The sequence below is a fragment of the Procambarus clarkii genome, chromosome 70 (assembly GCF_040958095.1).
Source record: "Procambarus clarkii isolate CNS0578487 chromosome 70, FALCON_Pclarkii_2.0, whole genome shotgun sequence".
Classification (NCBI taxonomy): Eukaryota; Metazoa; Arthropoda; class Malacostraca; order Decapoda; family Cambaridae; genus Procambarus; species Procambarus clarkii.
Genome location: NC_091219.1, coordinates 25946720 through 25954505, shown reverse-complemented (window position 1 = coordinate 25954505; position 7786 = coordinate 25946720).

Here is a 7786-nt window from a genome sequence, read left to right as displayed (position 1 = left end):
ATATGGAATCGGCTGCCACCATTTCACATGTTAATTCCTTTCTTTACTACTGACACTGAAACAAATATTATCCATGTGACTCCATTTACGTCCCCTTAAATGGGTCCGTCCCATTTTATATAATTTTGTATGTGGTGATCATATCTCCCGAGATTGTTCTGTCTTACATTGCCGTGAGGCTTAATATACTTTAGGCTTCCTCTTGAAAATAACATTTCCTCGCTACACCAATATTGGTTGACTACAGCATGTTGTTGGTGCTGGGAACCAATGTCTCTCCAGCCTAGTCTCCGACCAGACCTCCTGATTGGTAGTTTGATCAAGCAGGCTGTTAAGACGTCGCTGAGAGGTTGGCCAGGAAGAGTCTTGAAAAGGCTTGATCCCTTAATGCTTGAGCTATAGGCATTAAGGCTTGATCCCTTAATGTTGATTGAATTCTCGTGTACCTATTGCAATGGGGCTATAGCAACGGGGCTATAGCAACGGGGCTATAGCAACGGGGCTATTGCAACGGGAAAAATATTGAAAAATCTATTTTTCCACTTCCTGCCATGTGTCATGACCAATAAATGGAGTCATCTTCTTCCATGATAATAACATACTGTTGCCTTAGTCCTTGACTCTCCATGCGGCCGACAAAGCTCATCGGTCAGTTTCCTTTGGCCACCAGAATCTCCATAACCCCAAAACGTTGTATGTTAAAACGTTATAGTCACGTTACCAAAACGTTATGGGGGTTCGTGTCCGTAGAGTTTACTTAATTAAACCTATAGATGTTTTCATACTTTACTCAAGCCTCGCATATACACTCTGCACTGACTTTACTCAAGTTTACACCAAAGTCATTAGGTCATTCCCTCTCTCACTTCATGCTCAGCTCTCACTTCACGTCCTACTCTCACTCGAGGTAAAGTTCTCACATTGGTTACGAGTTTTCAAGGAGCTTTGTAACTAGTCGCCCAGTCAGGGCTTCCAAGAGCAGATATCCTCAAGCACACACACACAGGTGGCTTAATCTGTATCAATCAATCATTGGCTGATTAAATTTTCCAAAGTAGTATCCGCCTCCTTCAGACACTCCCACACACTACCACTCACTTCTGGAACATTACCTATCTTAAGGTTATCTTATTATTATTATTAACATCTTTATTGACAAAATTAATTACAATTTTGCCTAATCTGAGGATTTTGATAAAGTCTTATTAAAGTGAGGATAATGCTGGTATTCACTGTCACGCAGGACAGAGGGTCATACATAAGACAATAGGTCTGAGGTTATCTTGAGATGATTTCAGGGCTTAGCGTCCCCGCGGCCCGGTCCTCGACTAGGCTTCCTTTTTTGTTACACATCCCCCGGGAAGCAGCTTGTAGCAGCTGTCTAACTCCCAGGTACCTATTTCCTGCTAGGTAACAGGGGCATCAGGGTGAAAGAAACATTTGTCCCTAGTCCAAACAATCGACACATTTCCCCACCTATATCGAAAAGCGAATTGAATATTCATATCTAATGTACAACCGTTTTCACACATATTCTGATCATTCATCAGAATGAATAACAAAGTGGATTACAAAAAACGTGAGGAATGACCCTGTTGAGCTGTGTTCTAGAAAGTGGCTCTACTTATTTGGCCAATGAAATAAGATACAACATTAACGGTAGAGCGACGGTCTCGCTTTATTGCAGGTCGGCGATCAATCCCCGACTGTCCACAAGTGGTTGGGCACCATTCCTCACCCCCTCCCCCCCTGTCCCATCCCAAATCCTTATCCAGACCCGTTCCAAGTGCTATATAGTCGCAATGACTTCGCCCTCTCTTCTGATAGTTCCCTTCCCTTCTCCACTCCCCCTTCATCCATCCACTTCCCCCCCTCCACTACCTACATTCTTCAATTCCTCAGCTCCCCACCCCCTATAACTCCCCCCCCCCATTCCCCATCCCCCCCTCCTCCCCTTACCAAGTGCTTGCAGTACATTTTCCCAGAGACCTGTAAAAGCCTAGGGAACTGCACTCCCATAATGGCCTCTCACACGCCCCGAGCTATAGACGACGAGGGGGAGAGTGAGTGAGAGTGGGTGAGAGTGAGAGTGAGAGTGGGTGAGAGTGAGAGGGAGAGTGAGAAGGGGAGAGAAAACGTGGGCAGGGGACTTATATGCAGTTGCCACACAAGAGCTGGCAGTTTCTCGCTAAAGTGCTTTGTGAAGAGATGAGTTTTTGAGGATTTTCATTGAGAGAGAGAGAGAGAGAGAGAGAGAGAGAGAGAGAGAGAGAGAGAGAGAGAGAGAGAGAGAGAGAGAGAGAGAGAGAGAGAGAGAGCGAGAGAGAGACAGAGAGAGAGAGGGCAGACGGGGGAAAATTGGAGTAATCTAGAAGGAGAAGAGCACTTGTTAGAGTGAAGTGGAAGAACGTAGTGTTTAAAGAGGGTGTTAAAAATGATGGAAAAGATTCCCCCAACATGTATTCAAAACTAGAAAACATACATACATACATACATACATACATACATACATACATACATACATACATACATACATACATACATACAATACATACATACACATATTAAACACAGATTATCCACTAAGTATAGATAGAATATGCGCAAAATATACACAGAATGTCCACAAAATATGCATAGAAGATACACATAAAATATAGACTGCTCAAAACATACATAGACCACACACAAAACATACATAGACCTCACACAAAACAAAGAAAGACTACACACAAAACAACCCAACTACTTGGGGAGGACAGTAGAGCGACGGTCTCGCTTCATGCAGGTCGGCGTTCAATCCCCCGACCCTCCGTCCAAGTGGTTGGGCACCATTCCTTCCCCTCCCCCGTCCCATCCCAAATCCTTATCCTGACCCGTTCCAAGTGCTATACAGTCGTAATGGCTCGGCGCTTTCTCTTGATAATTAAATTAAATTACACACAAAAATACTACACAAAAAAAACATACATAGAATGCACGCAAAACATACATAGAATGCACGCAAAACATACATAGAATGCACGCAAAACATACATAGAATGCACGCAAAACATACATAGAATGCACGCAAAACATACATAGAATGCACGCAAAACATACATAGAATGCACGCAAAACATACATAGAATGCACGCAAAACATACATAGAATGCACGCAAAACATACATAGAATATACTGAAAATACCCACAAAACACACAAAGTGAAAGGCAACACCTATCCTTCTGAAGACATGAACCCAGACGGGACTAAGTCACCATTTTAATTTCCCTGAGGAAAATTATTGGCCACGACCTGTCAGCCCGGGTAGTGGGAGGCTAGATGGAGGGGGGCTAGAGGCTAGGTGGAGGCTCCCAGAGGGATTGCTAGGGGGAGGGGGGAAGGCAGGCTAGATGCTAAATGGCGATGCAATGCTTGTATACGGATAGGGATGGAGTGATTTCAGGTAATAATATCAGCTGGACAGGATAAGGCTGCTGGTGATTGCGAAAGGACTCAATTGGGGGGTACAAAACCTGCCATGATTTGGGTACAAAACCTACCATCAGTTGGGCACAATATCTACTATGAGCTGGGTACAAAACCCTCCCATGAGTCAGGTACAAAACTGACCACCAATGGGGTTACAAAACCTACCACTACTCAGACACAAAAGCCCACCCTCAAACAGACACAAACCTTACAGCCAGTTGCATTGAAAATCCTCATGGTTGTTCTTCAGATATTTCCCCCCCACTTTTTCCCTGCACAGTAAAGGGGACAGCAATAATTCAATGCGCGGTGTGTGTATCTGTCTGAGCGGTGGGGATATTTTCCCTACTGCCTGGTGGTGTTGTGGTGGGGAGTTTTCCCGTAGTTTGCCCTCGGGGACTGGGATATTGATGTAGAGAAGATGAAGAGAAGAAAGAGAGAGAAAGACAAATAGACAGAAAAAAATAAACTGAAATAAACGGGATTGGAAATAGTGAGTAAAATAGATTAGGAAGAGGTGATCAAGAGATAGGGAGGAAAATAAATACAGAAATGGTGAGAAACGGTGAATGTGAGAAAAAAGATGATGGAATAGAGAAAGTGAGGGAAAAGTGAGAGAGAAAGTGAGGCTTAATAACCTATAATCTGTCCAAGAGCCTAGCCCCGAGGCCTGAATTCCAACATTAAAACAGAAAGCGTTCAGTCTCCCGATACATTCTGCAGTGAGGGGAGATACAGGCTGCAGTGAGGGGAGATACAGGCTGCAGTGAGGGGAGATACAGGCTGCAGTGAGGGGAGATACAGGCTGCAGTGAGGGGAGATACAGGCTGCAGTGAGGGGAGATACAGGCTGAAGTGAGGGGAGATACAGGCTGCAGTGAGGGGAGATACAGGCTGAAGTGACAGACATACAGGCTACAGTGAGGGAGATACAGGCTGCAATGAGGGAGATACAGTTTGAAGTGAGGGAGATACAGGCTGCAGTGAGGGAGATACAGGCTGCAGTGAGGAAGATACAGTCTGAAGTGACAGAGATACAGGCTGCAGTGAGGGAGATACAGTCTGAAGTGACAAGAGATACAGATTGAAGTGAGGGACATACAGGCTGAAGTGACAGACGGGAGGGAATTATCAAGGGAAAGCGCCACGCCATTACGACACTATATATATATATATATATATATATATATATATATATATATATATATATATATATATATATATATATATATATATATATATATATATAGCACTTGGAAGGGGTCAGGATAAGGATTTGGGATGGGACGATGGGAAAGGAATGGTGCCCAACCCCTTGTGGACGGTCGGGGGATTGAAAGCCGACCTGCATGAAGCGAGACCGTCACCCTACCGTCCACCCCAGGTGGAAGTGACAGAGAGACATGCTGAAGTGATCGATAAATAACATTTCAGTGACTTCATTGTGGATTCCTCAATGTCTTAGAAGGGAAAGATGAAACCCACCACCAGCTGGAGGAGGATTCCTCCATAGATAACATAGATATCAGTAACAAAACTGCAAGATAACAGGACAAAATGGATGAATAATTCAACAGGTGGCTGCAAGAATTCAACCCTAATCGTGTGCAACGTAATGGAGCTGTGTCATGAAAAGAAGACGGGAGGCAACGGATAATCTGGTATAAAAAAAAAATTGTTCCTTGCAGAAAAATGGCGAATTAAAGGAATTTCGCCATTCTTTTCTAGTGAGAATAGCGAAATTGAAATAGTTGATAAACTTGATTTCAAGAGCGGACACTATGGGGAACTTGGCAAATTCTTCATCGAATTTAATTGGAAAGATTTGTTGCTATACCAGGAAGTAAATGAGATGTATCTTGAGGTTATCTTGAGATGATTTCGGGGCTTTTAGTGTCCCCGCGGCCCGGTCCTCGACCAGGGGCCAGATTCACGAAAGCACTTACGCAAACACTTACGAATCTGTACTTCTTTTCTCAATCTTTGGCGGCTTTGTTTCCAATTATTAAACAGTTAATGAGCTCCGAAGCACCAGGAGGCTGTTTATAACAATAACAACAGTTGATTGGCAAGTTTTCATGCTTGTAAACTGTTTAATAAATGTAACCAAAGCCGTTAAAGATTAAGGAAAGATGTACACGTTCGTAAGTGCTTATGTAAGTGCTTTCGTGAATCTGGCCCCTGGCCTCCATCCCCAGGAAGCAGCCCGTGACAGCTGACTAACACCCAGGTACCTATTTTACTGCTAGGTAACAGGGGCATAGGGTGAAAGAAACTCTGCCCATTGTTTCTCGCCGGCGCCTGGGATCGAACCCAGCAGGACCACAGGATCACAAGTACAGCGTGCTGTCCGCTCGGCCGACCGGCTCCAAATTAATGTATGTATGCTAAATTCTATGAAATATACGATAAAGGTACCAACACATATGTACCAAAACAGAGATGCGGAACGAGAAAACAGGATTGATTCAACAGAAATTGTGAGCGTTGCCAGAGAGGAAAGGCCAAGAAAATGGGGACAATATCAGAAGAGGCCTAACCCACAAACATGCCAGTATTACAAACAAGCAATTAAACAAATACACAACAGTGAGGAGAGACGCAGAAAGGAGCTTTGAGAAGGGAGGGGGGGGGGTAGCGAACAAAGATAAAACATGTCCAGGTCTTTTCTATAAATTCATTAAAAGCAAGCTGCGTGTAAAGGATAAAATCCAGAGATAGAGAATTGGCAATAAGTTCACAGAGAATGAAAAAGAAATGTGTAAAAACACTAAAGTTCCAAAAAGAGTCACAAACAGAAATCACAATTGTGTGATACATCAAATGAACAAAATGAGTTGTGTAAAACCCCGGTTTGTGCCTCGGAGAGGCTGCAGGATCCAGTAAGTTCAGTAGAACTTCGGTTTCAACTCCTTTTCACCATGTCGTAGCTCAGTCGATTAAGGCAGCGTCTGGGATGCTCTCGGACGCAGGTTCGAATCCTCGTCACGGCCCTGGTGGATTTGTTCTTCCAAAAAGAGTGTTTGTGCAAAAATGAGGTTTTCAGAGAACCAGACACAATGCCAAATCCTCCACAGAGTACATAGAGATGCTTCGAGACGAGGTGGAAAATTTACTCAAGGGGCTATGAAGAAATAATGCAGTCAGACTAGATGGAGTTTCACCTTGTGTGCTGAGAGAATGTGCAACTGAGCTGAGCATTCCACCTCAACTGATATTCCAGACATCTTTGTCCACAGGAATCGTAGCAGATATTTGGAAAAATGCAAATATAGTTCAAATCTACAAAAATGGTAGCAGAGATGATTCTTCTAAATTATAGACCCGTATCATTAACAAACGCGGTAGTCAAAACACTTGAAAACATTTTTAAAATCAAATGATTCGAACACCTGGAGAGTAACGGCATAATAACAGACAATATGGTTTTCGAACAGGAAGATCCCGTGTAACAAATCTACTTAGTTTTTATGATAGAGCCATAGAGATTCTACAGGAAAGAGATGGTTGGGTTGACTGTGTATATCTGGACCTAGAAAAGCCACACAAGAGGTTGTTTAACAAACTGGAACATGCCTGTGGCGTGACAGGGAGACTGCTGACGTGGATGAAAATTTTTCTGGACACAGATGAGGGCAGTAATCAGAGACAATGTATCTGACTGGAAAAGTGTTACTAGTGGAGTACCACAGGGTTCACTTCTTGCACCAGTAATGTTCATCGTCTACATAAACCATCTACCGGAAGGGATACAGAATTAATAAACATGTTTGCTGATGATGCTAAGATACTGGGGAAGATAGGAAACATGGAAGATTGTCATGAAATAAGTGCTTGTAGCGCAATGTGTCAATTGGAAATCAATGCGAATAAATGCAATGTTATCAAATGTGGAATAGGTGAATATACACCCTCACACAACTTATTAATTATGTGGAAAGGAATTAAAGAACTCTAGCAAAGAAAGAGATCTAGAAGTGGTTCTGGATAGTAGAATGTCACCAGAGGAACACATAAAGAACGAGGAGCGGAGCGTCACTTTTGTGAGAGGAGCGTATGCGTCGCTTTCCATCCTGAGAATTGCTTTTAATTACATTGAAGATGAAATACTAAAGAAACTGTTCATGACTTTTTGTGTGAGACCAAAATTGGAATATGCAGCAGTAGTTGTATGGTGCCCATATCTCAAGAAGCACATCAATAAGCTGGAAAAGGTCCAAAGGCATCCTACAACATGGTTTCCTCAACTGAAAAGCAAGAGTTATGAAGAGACTAGAGGCGCTAAATACGCCAAAACTAGAAGATAGAAGACAA